General features: G+C 53.5%; 1 protein-coding gene across 3 annotated transcripts in view; it reads right to left on the bottom strand.

Annotated features, from left to right (window-relative positions):
- The window catches only part of CUX1 (cut like homeobox 1), a 376,259-nt gene that overhangs the window by 11,864 nt on the left and 350,359 nt on the right, over nucleotides 1-14,036 (bottom strand). The window lies entirely within an intron of this gene.

Raw genomic sequence — 14,036 nt, 5'->3', positions numbered from 1 at the left:
CGAGGGAAGCCACTGGTCAAGGGGTGGTGGAGCGGGAGCGGCAGGGGTGTGGAGGGACCTGGGGACAAGCCCACTCCGGACAGACACCGGATGGTGCCGTGCAGTGGGCAGAACCTGGAGCAGGAGGCACACAGGATGCTGTATCTAAGAATGAGGGGGAAGCTTCTGGAGAGGGAGAGGCTGGGCAGGGGGAGGTGTGGGGACAGGGGTGACTGATAGAGGAATGCCTGTGTGTGAGCCAGACAGCCTCCCCCCACGAAAGTTCGGGGGACCTCGTCCTTCTGGGAGAATCCGGGAAGGCTTCCTGGAGGGTGCACTTCCCAGAGGGGAGAAAGAAATCCAAGCAACATCAAGGTCAAGACTTAAGGAGACTGGACTATGACTTAAAATCGAGGCACGATTTCGGACTGTGGGCCGATTAAATGCGCAACTTATCACAACTGGACGGCAGGCCCCGGGTGTGGTGCCCACAGCTTTCTCGGGGTGGGGGACCCCACGTCATTCCACCAGCCACTTGCGAGCCAGGTGGGAGTGCCGGGGCTGCTCGTCACACACCGTCTCTGCACCTGTCTGTCCCCACAGGTGCCCAGAGATGAGCGCTGAGGGCTCCCCTCCCCTCCCCCTGCCCCCACTCCCAGGCCAGAGGACCCTAGCCTGTGAGCGCCTTCTCTCCCGTGCCATCGGCTCTTGTGCTCCTGTCCACAAATACACCAGCGTGTTGACCTTGTTCTGGAACACACACACACACACACACACACTCCTCTTGACTCCACTTCCCAAGTGTCCTTAAACCTTTCCCGTCTGACTTGGACGCCCACCATGCCAACTGTCCTCGCCGGGGTGGCCGATGACGTCGCACACACTGCTGTGTCCCCAGCCCCCGTCTTACTGACCCACCAGCACCTGGCTTCTCAGGCCTCCTGCCCCCCCTTGCCTGTGCCGCCCCTTCTCCCTGCTCAGCTCTCAACACTGAGGCACCCGGAGCTGGCCCCGCACGCCACTGTCCCGTCCCTTCCCTCTGGCCACCTTGCGTGCCTCTGAAAGCTGGTAACTCTCCAGCGTGTCGTCCAGGCCGCTCCTCTCGCTGAGTTCACTGTGCGGAGTCCAAACAGGTCCAGCCTGAAGGCCGATCCCCCCCGCCCCCCAAGCCTGCCTCACCCCAGCTGGACCCCCTTTGCACAGCCCAGGAGGTGGTATCCTCGGGGCGGTGGGAGCAGAGGCCGGGCCACCCGTGAGTGGCCCGGCCCAATTCCCTGGGGGCCACCCTTGCTCCTTCTCTATGACTCCTTTCATCTAATCTGTCTCAAGTGCCATCTTCGGCCCTACCATCAAAACACGTCCAGACTCCAATCACTTTTCACGGCCGCTGCCAGCAGGTGCCGGTCGTCGGCTCTCGTCATTATGGTGACAGCTTCCTCACTGACTTCCCCTCTTCCACCCCCACCCCTACAATCACAAAGCAGCAGTCAGAAAGCCTTTGAAACAGTGAGATCAGACCACCTTCTGTTCACACCGTCCAATGGGCCCTACAACCCTCAGAGTAATAGCCAAAACTCTACAACGGCCTCCGAGGCCTTCCTTGCCGTGCCCTGTCCTCGTCTCTCTGACCTGGTTGCCTCCCACTCTTTCCCTTGGCGGCCGTGCTCCAGCTCGTCTGGCTCCCAGGCACATCGACACCACAGGACCTTTGCACTTACTGTTTCCCCTCTTCCTGGAATGTTCTGACCTCAGGCATCGGCCATAGTTCATTCCCTCCCCTCTGTCAAGACTCTGTTCACATGTTAGGTTCTTGAGGAGGCCTACCCTGACCTCCTGGTTTAAAACTGTAACTCCTCTACTTGATTTTCCAGTTGTCCTCCTTCCCTTGTTTCTGTCCCATAACACTTATCGCTGTCTAAAGCACTGTGGAATTCTCTTACTTATTATGTCTACCGTCTGACAGCCCCCACTAAAAGGCAAGCTCCTTGTTTGTCCCCTGCTATCACTGCAGTGCCCAGATCAGTGGCACACAGTTAGCCCTTAATGCCTACTAGCCGACGGGCTGAGTTTGGTCCCCCCCAGCGGGGAAGCACCCATTCCTTTCGGTGGAAAGTTGCAAAGGGATTTCCGGGGCCACAGTCTCCCAGGTTGGGTCACAGGTGGCTGGACACAGGCAGCGAGGGCCTGGCATGGCCAGCTGGTCTCTGCTGGTCCCACCACCTGATAACTGCCCAGGCCTCACCCAGAATCCTCTGGGCCATGCCCTGAACTGGGACTGCGGATCCATTTTTGACTTGGGCGCATGCCGCCTCTCGCTCTCGTGTGCCCTCCCTGCCTCCTGCAGATGGCTCTTCCCGCTTCAAGGCCACTCCCCATCAAGGTCTCCTGCCTTTTCCCAAGCCGGTGCTCCGGTGCCCCCTCAATGCCAATTACAGGCCCGGGCCTGGGCTGTGGTTGTGCACCTGCTCTGCCTCCCCTCTGGGCCGTGAACCACTTGAGGCTGCCGGACTCCTAGCCCGGAGCGTGTCCCCGGCACAGGGCAGTTGTCAGTGATGATCTGCTGACTAAGCCCGTGAAGGACTGGAGAGAGAGCTGCTGGGTGTGGGGGACCCTGCCGCCCCACCTGTGTGCCCGCCGTGTATCACTGGGCATCACTGGCGGTGGTCAGGCCGCAGCCACTGGTGCTCTGGCTAACCCGCCAGAGGGCCCGGCCCTGCGTAGGGTCCCCTCCCGCCCCGGCACAAGGTGGACACAACTGTGACCAGAGGGAGCTTCTCCAGCCACTAAATCCAATGACATGACACCCACATCAACAGCTACAACTGCCACGTCCCGAGTGCCCGCCGTGGGTTGGGCGCTGCGCCTACAGGTGCCATCGCTCGGTCCCCCCCCACCCCTCAGCGGCCCTTCGAGTCCGGCGTTGTTATATCCCCTTCAAAGAGACAGAAATGGAATCTCAAAGAAGCTAAAACTCATTCATTCTTTGAGAAAGGGTTTCCTGAGCATTGACCGGGACTTGCCCAAGGCCACCACCAGCCAGCTGGTAAGAGAAGACGCTGGGAGTCCCGTGCGTTGCCACTTGACCGATGCCTCACTGGAAGGTGAGTGGGGTCCTCCAACCTCACTCCCTGGAGCCCCCTCCCCGCCCCCCGTTCCACTGTCCCAACAGAACAGCCTTTTACCTGTTCACAAACCAATTTCCTGGAAAAAAAAGAAAAAAACCCTTGCTAGTGACATCCTGGAAGAGGTGCTAAGTTCCGAATGCCCCAGACTGTGCACGCGCCCTGCTTCCCGCTTCTACTAAATTGGCTCACCCCACACTGGGTGGGCCAGATGCAGATCAAGGGCCTGGTGACCGGAAGCCCCCCACCAACATCAAAACAGCTCTCCGGGGCCCTCTGGGCTCTCAGCTCGGCCCCCCACACCCCTGCCCCCTCACAGGAACCAATGCCGCGCCCAAGCGGAGACCAGCAAGCCGCGTGCCCCCCCAGAGCCGGCACGCTGGGCCTGCGGAGGAGGCAGGCCGTACCCCAAACACAAGCAGACAGGATCACGGCGGATGGCTCGCACACTCTAATACCTCCTGCGGCCCCTTGGACAACGCGGGCTTGAATCGCGCGGGTCCACTTAGACGGCGGGTGTTTTGAATAGCACCGTACCGCACACATATTTTCTCCTCCTTAGGATTTTCGTAACAACGTTTTTTTCTCTAGCTGACTTTATTGTAAGAATACAGCGTATCATACATATAAATACAAAACGTGTTCAGCGACTACATTACCGGAAAGGTTTCGGGTCAACGGTAGGCCATTAGTAGTTATGTTTTGGGGGAGTCCAGAGTTATGCGCGGATTTTCGACTACATGGCGGGGGGGGGGGGTCGGCGCCCCAAACCTCCGTGTTTTCCAAGGCTCAACCGTTGCTTCACCCCCTGTATCACCGACCGTGTTTCCTCCGGGCATCAAACAAGGCACATCAATGCTCAGACTCACTTAACTGTAGGGGGAGGAGGGAGGCTGGGGGCCCAGCCGGGAGTAGGGCCACCCCCCCCTCCCCAGTCGCAGTCCCTCCTCTGCCTTAGGAACTGGCAGTTTGCAAAACGAGTCAGGCCGACCAAACCACGGGGAGCAGCAGTTTTGCTTAATTAAATCTCCCTTTAAAAGCACCTGGGGAGACTTTCTGGGTTAAGAGATTTTGTGCCAAGTGTTTTTTTAGTTTTTTAATTTTTTTACATTTTACATTTTAATTTAGTTACCAGATCTTTGAAGGGGGACGGGGCATACATAAACTAGCAATCTGCTAAAAGTCGCAGATAATGTTAGCTGAATCAGACTTCAAGTTTGTCAAAGTCAGACGGACAGAGCTCTGTTGGTTTTAGGCACATTTCTCCCATCTGTGGGGGCAGACATTTGGGGACAGCTCTAGATGCGCTCAGGTCCCTGAGTGACCAGATGAGGCTCAGGGCTGCCGGGAGTGCCCGGCCTTGGTGCGGGACCGTCTTGTGCTGGGGGGCTCCTCCCACTGGAGGCAGGATCGCTGAGGCTCCTGTGTCACATTAGGAGCGTCTCATTCCGAAACCTACAAATTAATGCACAACAAACTAATCACGCCCCCGCCCCCCGTCACACATGGGTGAGGAATGGCCAATTCTTTTCCAACCTTCTAGATTTCAAGATCAGAAACCAGCCAACTCTGCGGAGCTCTCTTGCCTCCAGCCTCGAGCGCTGGCTGGAGACCCCTTCTCAGGAGCCCGATCATTCCAGAAACCCACAGACATCACTTCCTCCTTCCTCTTCCCACTCACTTGCTCGCATTAACCAGTGCCCCTGGCTTATCCTTCATGTCGCGATTCAGGGACAAGGCGAGAGATCCCCACAGAGCAGGCAAAGCCAGGCCACCGGCTGAGTGCTGGCTGCTCTGAAGACGTACCTGGCCGCGGCCCTGGGGCCCCTGAGCCCCGCTTACTGGGCTGCTACCGTCAGCCTAGTGCCTCGCTCAGCGCTGCCGACTACCATTCCTGGTCCTCAAACAGCAAGGGTGACAACAGCAAGCGGGGACGCAGACCCGGATGCAGACCCGGTGGAGAGCAGAGAGCGGGGCCAGCTGGTGGGCAGAGCCCCGCGCATCCCGCCCCACGCCAGGTTTCTGCCGACACCTTTCATCGGGGACACTGGGAGGCGGAGGGATGACGATACTTTTTTTATTTTAGAGAGACAGAGAGAGAGAGCACGAGCAGGGGAGAGGGGCAGAGAGAGAGAGAGAGCGAGAATCCCAAGCAGACTCCACACTCAGCAAAATCCCAACGCGCGGCGCGATCCCCCGACCCCTGGGATCACGAGCCGAAATCAAGAGCCAGACGCTCAACCGACTGAGCCACCCAGGCGCCCCCGGAATGGCAGTCCCCGAGGTGCCCTTTGGACACAGAATGACAGTGTTTGCTGCTTCTCCTCAGGCCGGGGCACTTTAAATAAACACAACCCACACATTCTTGTGTTTGTATAAAAGATATTTACTTCAATTATCACACCTAGGGTGCTAGTGAATAATAATAATACATGGTGTGAGTTTCATACAGTGATATTGCTTCTCCATATCATATAGGGACCGTTGTACAGTGCTGAGAACAGACATCGTATGGCTAACCAAAGACAGAAGGGACGACGTCGAGGGGCCGACGGGTGCCTCCCCCACCCCCACGCCAGCTGGATCAACTTTTGACTCTTAATGTCCAAAACAAATAGCAAGAAAAAAAAAAATGTTACCAGAGATGGGTCACAGCAACACAACAGAGGCTTCTCAAAGCTATTTGTACAAAAACGACGCCTTTTTTTTTTTTTTCGTTTGTTTTTTGTTTTTGTTTTTGGTCAATCGGGTCTCTGTGAGGATTTAAAAAAAAAAAAAAAGGTCTGTGATTGTATTAACAAACGAGCTCTAAAAACATCTAAGACTTAGTGCGTTACAGAAAATATAAAATACTGCTAAAATGTAAGACACCACGATACACTGGGGGGTTGGGGGGGCGGTGAGCTGAGCTTATGAAGAGTTTTCCGGAAGAAGTCCGCCACTCTGCGAGCGAGCTTGTCTTGTGCTGTGTTAGTAGTCTGGGCAGGAGCGTGGCGCTCCCCGCTCTCGCGGCAAGTAGTCATTGCACATTGCAAAGAGCTAGGTCTTACTCAGTGGAAAGGGACGTGGGGAAACCCACCTTTTCTGCTGCTGCTGTTTTTTTTCCCCCCACTTGTATTTGCTAACGAGTTGTTCTCAAACGCGGTAAAGAGTTTTGCACGAATCCTCACGTCTCCAAAATGCACAGCATTTTCTGAGGGGTCTCGGTGGGACAGGAGAGGCCCGTTTTCCCCAGGAAAGAGGCAGAAAACGGCTCAAGAGAGAAATGCATAGACTGATTCGAGAGAAATGAGAACTCTTTGGGGCGCGGGGCGGGGGAGATGGGGGCGGTTATTTCATCGGAGGGCTTTCTTTCAGAGATGAGGACAGAATCAGGACCCCCGACAATTTCAGAGAAGGGAAGTCATGGCACAGAAAGCGAGTCGGAGTTGGGGGGGGCCCTCTGGGAGCGGGGGTCAGCCGCGCGGCCCCACCTGGACCTCGGCCTGGCGGGCAGCCCCCTTCTCCTGGGCCCCACCCCACCTTCACACCCGATTAGCAAGCAACGGGCTGTGTTAGGCTGTGTTACTCCCTCTAAGCTTCAGAGCTTCACCGCATTAAGGGGGGAGGGGTTCCCCCCCCACCTCGCTGGTGTGGGTCCTCAAGCCACAGCCGGACCAGAATACACTGTTGCTTCGCAAGATGCAAGACGGTTTTGACCAACTTTGTGTGCAAGGAAAACCACCACAATCACAACAAGAAAAGCCAACAGAACACAGCAACCCACGCGAGCCTTGCAAGGAACCGCTCTCTCCCTCGGAAGCCACGGTCTCCACCAGGCCGCTGCCGCGCCGCCCTCTCTGACCAGGGCTCGCTGAAACTTCATGAACCCAGAAGTCTTAACCAGAGGCTCTAGGAGGCTTTGGGGAACTGAACTTTGCTTTTCTACGTCTCTGCAGCTCCTTGCACTGAGTGTTCTTCTTCAACTCCCTCGTTTAAAAAAGTTAGACACGCGGAGACCGCTAGTTTTTGAGTGGCTACTCTGGACACAGATGTCTGATTCTGCTGGAGAAGCCCCCTCTGGCCCCCCAGTCGAATCCCCAGACCCTTCGGTTCTTTTGGGGACTGGGGGGCGGCGGAGGGGGGGGAGAGGGCAGGAGGCAGAAGACAGTAACCACTGGAGTGATAGCAAGAAGCATTTATAACAACAACAACAACAACAACAACAACACAAAACAACAATACACTCCTGATAAGTACTTAAATGATTAACCTAACAATAAATAGAAGAGGATAGAAATAATTTTTTTTTTTTTCTTCTCAAGGAAACATCCTTTTATAATTCTCCTCACGCACGCTGGCAGGTCAGTAGCAGTCAATCCATCTCAACAAGAAAAGGTTAAGTGCTGGAAGGGATGGCTGTGGTCTCACACTTGGGAGGGTTCTGAGCTGCTGGGTCACAAACACCACCACCCCCGCCCTCCCGCCCCCCCCCCCCCCAGCCAGCGGTTCCAGCAGGTGCCTGGGGGGGGGCCCTGTGCACCTGCACACCTCGCTCGGTGGTCAGTAAGAGGCAGGCTGAGATGGGGGGGGGGTGGGGGGATGCTGGGGAGGCCTGTTTTCCCTTCAGTTCATGAACAAACGGAACTACAGTGAACATGCTCACCCACAACCTGAATCGTCCTGGTCTAAAGCTTACTTCGAGTTCATTTGGTGTGCAATACATTATCTCTTAAAAATGAAGAAAAATGATTTCTATTGCACAGAGCTTTTTACACATAGTCATCTACTTAAGTGCTTTCTGTTTAAAGCAAACTACAAAAAAAAAAAAAAAAAAAAGGAAGGGGGGGCAGAGAAAGAAAAAGACAAAGAAGGGAAAATGAAAAGGGAGAGGAACTTTCGAACAAAAGCAGCCCCGTGCCACTTCGATGCATCTTGCTGAATGGTGTCTGGTTTCACCAACGGAAGTCCCAACGCTTCCGTACACACTGTGCTTCTGATTATTTTTTCCATAGGGATGTAGCCGTGACATTGGGATATAAGGCACCTTTCCTTTCTGATCACAGAAAGCTTGATACATAGCATATAGCATTATTTTGTGGTAGAAATGAAAGCCTAAACACTACAGAAAACGACAGTAACAAGACTACACTTAACGTTATTGGAGAAGCGAAAATGATCCATGGAAAGCAACTCAAAGGTATTTTAAAAGGTTAATACCAGGGGGATGGGGAAGTGCACATTTATGCATAGCCTAATGCCTTTCTCTCACTAGCCTTTTTTAGGTTTCTTCGCCTACAATGCCCAACTTTTCAAGTTAGCATTCCGGAGGAGACTAGGCGCTTTGGAAATGTCTTGTTAAAGCTAAATGTCACTTCATGCAAAAATGAGAATGGAGATACCGCTGACGGCGTGGTCACGGTATCTTTGGAGGGGAGGTGGAGGAAGGGCCGCAGGGCCTGGGCAGGTGGGGGCAGGTCCCCTGAGAGGAGAGCGCCCGGGGAACCTGCCTTTCCTTCTTCCCTCAGCAGGATGAGGCTCCAGGGCTGCTGGGGCAGGGAGCTCGGGCGGAGCTCATTTCCTGCCCAGCTCACTGCTCTCCACGCCCCTCCTCTGCCTTCCGGATTCACCCCCTGGGTTTGGGCCTCCAGTTTTCAGCACATCTGTAAAGGGTTCACAGGCTGGATCTTTTCGGAACTTTCATTGGGAACTGGTTTTCTTCTCCTGATGGTTTTCATCTACAAAAAGGCAGGAACTGATGGGAATGGAAAGATTTTTGTCAAACTGGACCCTTCTCTCAGCAAACGTTCCGGGCAATGGGACCGTATCACGTTGGAGTCCCAGGCCACCATCTTGCCACTTGGGGTGGGAGCTCTGCCCTGGGTACAGGGGTGGGGGTGGTGGTCACGAAGGCTCTCCTGTTGCCACCGAGGCGCAGACGAAACTACAAAAAGCATCGGGGGGGGGACTTCTAAGTGCGAGCTTTCCCGGCAGATGCGCAAGCAGGCGATCATGGCACAAATCTTTAGTTAGGCTCCCGGGTCGTTCCGGCAGGAGAATACTCTGGCCACCAGAGAGGGCGCACCCACATCTAACCGGCGGCTTGGGGAGCTGTTTTTGTTTTTGTTTTTTTTTTTTCTTCCTTCCTCTGCACTGCATAGAAACTGGCATGTTCTTTTGGGAAGAGTCACGTGATTGAAGACTGGGTTTGTGGACTGGAGAACACCATCTCCTCTCCTGACCTTGAGAGGCTTCCGAAGGAGGTCTCGCGGTGGGGCTGAAATCAGAGCCTCCCTGTGCCAGAGACAATAAAGGCAGAGTTCCCCAACGCCAGGTAGGGGTCCTGGGGAAGTGTCCTCACGTGGCCATGTAGGGGCAGCCCAGGGCAAGGGAAAAACGGCTTTGATGGAGCTCAACAGCTGAGCAGGAACGGACAGAAAGCAAAGGCAGGCCAAAGACAAGGCCCTCTGAGGCCCGAGACCGCCCCCGCCAGCAAAGGAAACAGCTGTCAGAGCGTCAGGAACAGGTGGAAGTCGAGAGAAAAATCCATGTGCCTCGTGGAGCACAGCTGTCCGTCCATGTTGCGCTCACAAGAGAGAAGAGGCGGAAGGAGCCTGCCCGCCAGGCCAAGACACTCAGGAAGGCCGCGCCTCTAAGCGCTTTCCCTCTCTCCCGCGCCGGAGTCCACTCGGGCCTCGCGGTTCTGAGGGGCTTGGGGTGGGGAGTAGCATCGAGTGGGAGCACAGGTCAGTGAGGTAGAAGGGGACGGAGGAGGAGTGTGCTGACGAGGGAGGACACCCAGGGAGGGAAGCAGACCTCCCGTCCTTCCCAGGGAGGGAAGGGACGTGGCTAACCCGAACCTCGCCTTGCTACGTCTCCCCTGCACGGCTGGCTTACTGGCCTCAGAAAGTGGGGGCTCGGGATGGCTGAGGGCGGACTCTTGTTTCCACAGGCCTGTCCAGAGGCGCCCGGCAGAGTGCATTTAAGGCAACGGCCGCTGTCCCCCAGCTCCAGGTGTAGTCGGTCACGAACACCGGTTCACTTTGTGCTAATCCCAGAAGGGCGTGCATACACCTCCCCCCCCCCTCCCCACACCGGCTCCTCTGCTACTTTCAGGGAGGTTTGTTTTTCTAAGGAGGAATGAGAAACATTGCATAGAATGTCAACAGGGTTCATTGATCACCGTGCCAGAGGGGGCAGGCGTTCAGGAGGAACCCCAGTTCGCCTGCAGCCGGGAAGGCACCGGCCTGTGGACTGAGCCGTCCGGTGACTCTTGTCCCGACCTCTTAGGGCACGACTGGGGCATGATCTTAGGGCAACGAGCCGACACCAGAGCTTTCCCTCGGATTAGAGTACAACCTGCCTTCTGCTTGGTTTCCTCATGAGCCGCACGACTGACGTGGCTCCGGGCCGGTGGGGGGAAGGGGGGGGCGCGGCGGTACATGGGGAGGGTCTCCCATGGCCAGAGAGAGCACAAACACTCAACCCCAAGCTCTGTAGCACTCTGGGTCTGGACCACCAACCAGCGGACCCAAACGTCCACATCGGAGGGGATGAGTTTTAAATGGGGAGAACGACGAAGATGCCAAAAAGAAGGAGACTGGGCAGGGAGGCACCTGTGCTTTGGAAGCACAGGGAACCGGCCCCGGGGAGGCAACCGTCATCTTTTTGCCTCAGTCACTCTCACAGACACAGCGGCCATGGTTTGATGGTGGTCATACGGGTCAAGATCCTGGCATTTCCTGGAGACTTCTCCAAGCCTGCATCCCGGGACAGTCTGCTGACCACGAGCCACCTTATGTTGTGATGTTCCTCACGCAGGTCGGCTCTGAGCATACTCGAGTTGAGCTGGATGGCTACGGCAATCCTTTCTGAAGATCAGTCTGGCGGACAGAGATCCCGGACGGGCCGACTGATCCAGAAGTTCAAGGCTGGCGGTCGCCTGGGAGCCAGATGGTGGAGGCGAGCGGGCACAGGTCTAGGACGGAGCCCACACGCCTTCCGCCTCCGATCCCACAAAGGGAGTGTGGCTGGAACCAAGGGTCAAGAGGCCGAACGCGAACGCGGATTTTACACCGAACCTCCACTTAGCCAGCTAAGTAATGGCAAAACCCTTAAGTTATGAACACTGCCTCCAATTAACAAAAAGAAGCCATTTAAAATGGTATAATGGAGCTTGTAATTAAGTGTTAGTGTTTTATACGGAACCGCTTTCCCCAGGGGAGAGGTACAAATCAGCTTTTTAAACTGATGGAGCGTAAAGAGGAGGTCGGCTGCCTGTGGGGGCTACAGCTTGGAATGCCAGCCAGCTGAAGGTAAGCCCCCCCGGAGAGGATGCTGTTCAAGGCACTTGAATATTGCTTATCAAGATGAAAGATCAACCCTTAGACTCACACTGAGGTGCAACGAGGAGGGGGGACACTCCCCCGACCCCCTGACAGGTTTCTGTTATATAGTGGCAGCTCTTAGAAGTATTACAGTGAAAGCTTAACACAAAAGATCATAGGGTTGGGATCACGATAAAAAAAAATATATATAAATAGAGAAAAAATACAAACACAGAACCGCAAGCAAACTTTAACCAACTGATTGTATCGAGCACCCAGATGTAAGTCTGGCAAAAAAGGTAGAGCGGAAGTCAACATAAACCTAGTTTAAAAACCACCACCACCACCATCACCACCACCATCACCAAAACCCAACAAAAATGACTAAATCGCTTGGAAGAGCCAAAGTGGCTGTTTTAGACTGTTACTATTTGGCCACGAGGATGGACAAATCTATACTTTTTTCAGTTCCCTCGGATTTAACGCCTTGGTAAATAACAGTCATGCCTTGAAAACTTAAAACACTACCCTAATATTTCTGGTTAACACCCTGCTTTTCATTGCAATGAAAAATCAGATATTTAGAGATTCATCACACATGATGACACGATTCCCTCGAGGTTTTCGTGGAGAGGACACCACAGTACTGTCAGGGGCTCTGCTACTCACTGTCCTGGGGGGGGGGGGTCACTAATGCAAACTCGCTCTTCTTAATGCACCTGAATCGAGCCAGATGTTAATCTGTTTCCCCTTAAGCTCCTCCATTTTGAATTCTCTTCTCACTGAACCAGGTATCGAGTTCAGAGATGATACGACCATCAAAAGGCAAATAGCCTGCCTCCCAGCCTCCTAGAGCCTTCTGAAAACTTCTTATTCATGAAAAGGCATTGTCTTTAGTGTAGTGACTCTTAAATTTGTGAAAACTTTAACTAAGTGCTGCAGTTGCAGGTTAAAGGACTGTAAATGAACTACGTAATTTCTAAAACATCATGCAAGAAATGTGGTTTCACATCTTACAGTCAAAGTCCTACAAGTTAATTAATACAAGCACACTGAGGTGTAATAGCGGGGGCATACCTTGAAAATTATAACTCCCTCCCACCCCCCCATCAAAAAAAAAAAAAAGGTAATATTAATTAAACTTAAGAAATAATGAATGCACCATTAAAATGCCATCCAAAGATGTTGACCTAAGACAAAGGTTTCAATGATACACAATACGGTCAAAAAGTTTTCAATCAGTAATATACAGTATGACAACTACATCTTGTAAATTATACCCAATACTGCCGGCAGTCTATCCCTCTAAAGAATATTTGCCCCTTTCATCCCTTCCTAACAATCAGATAATAAAATACAGCACCTATAAATAAGCAAAAAAAAATATATATATATACCGAAATCATCTATTGTTAGTTTAAAGATATGGCAATAAAGGAGTCTAAATTAGCAAACTTGTAGAAGCCATAACTGATAAAACAGCTTATTGAAAAAAGGTGGCAGTAATGCACTCTATGTGTGCACAGGTACTTAAGAAAATACACAGACGTATAAAATTGCACACACGCACACACGCACACTCTCACCCACCTCTATTCTCACGCGTATACACATAGACAACAGGAGGAATCAGAGACAAGTTAGACTTCAGGTTTGTACTTAGACTGCCCTACACTGTGCATAAAAGAACTGTTCCAAGAGGCAGAATGAATGAAGGGTCGATGGATGGTCTGGTCTGGAAGTGAAGAGCAACAACGTTTTGGTGGGAGTGTGGGCCATCTCTACAGGGGTGAGGGCAAGAGCCCGGACTGCCACGTTCTCTCCGCTGCAGGGAAGGAAGCTTCCCACGACGGTCAACAGTCCTCAGTGCTTGTGGTGGGAAGAGCGGGAGAGAGAGAGAGAGAGAGTGCGCGTGCGCCAGAGCCTGCCGGGCCCGGGGAGCGGCGGCCCCTGGTGGGGCTCAGTCCATCAGGCGCCCGGGAGAGTGCTGAGAGGTGTGCTGCCTTCTGTGCCAAGGGAAGCCTGCTGACCACGCGGGGCGGGACCCCTGCGGCCCGGCCCCCCCCCCCCCCCCCCCCCAAGCTGCCTGCTGCCACCTCGGCGGCCCACTCTTTCCTGCTTCCTTTACACGCTCGCACGTGTGCGGACTCACTAACGCAGACGTAGACACCATAAATTAAAACAGAATGAACGGGGGACATGCTACAGTTCTAACTTGTCTCCTAACCTCCGAGATATGAGGTCTGATCAGCGTGCTCTGCGGTTAGAGGTTAAAAAGCAGATTATAAAATACCTAGATTCGGATCTTTTCTTTTTGTCCTGATTTGGCCTAGAATGGAGTGTATTAAACAGACCCTGGCCAGCAAAAGCCCAGAGCCAGTTAAAGCTATGGATCATGTGCACTACATGTCAGGATTCTATTCACGTACAAGAAAACACTACGTCAGCTACCACAAAATCAGATCGTTTCCTGATGTGACTTCTCTTTCTGTTAAAAAATATGTGGAGTAAATGTGTTTTATTTTAATTCAAAGTTTCAAACGAGAAGATTCTTTACTTGAAAATATTTAGGAATCCAAACTAGTGTGTTTAGAGTCGGTTTGACTGTGCAATCTCTTAGTGGCAACTG

Source organism: Leopardus geoffroyi, chromosome E3 (genome assembly GCF_018350155.1).
Source record: "Leopardus geoffroyi isolate Oge1 chromosome E3, O.geoffroyi_Oge1_pat1.0, whole genome shotgun sequence".
NCBI classification, from domain to species: Eukaryota; Metazoa; Chordata; class Mammalia; order Carnivora; family Felidae; genus Leopardus; species Leopardus geoffroyi.
This window is presented reverse-complemented; position numbering and strand designations above follow the sequence as displayed.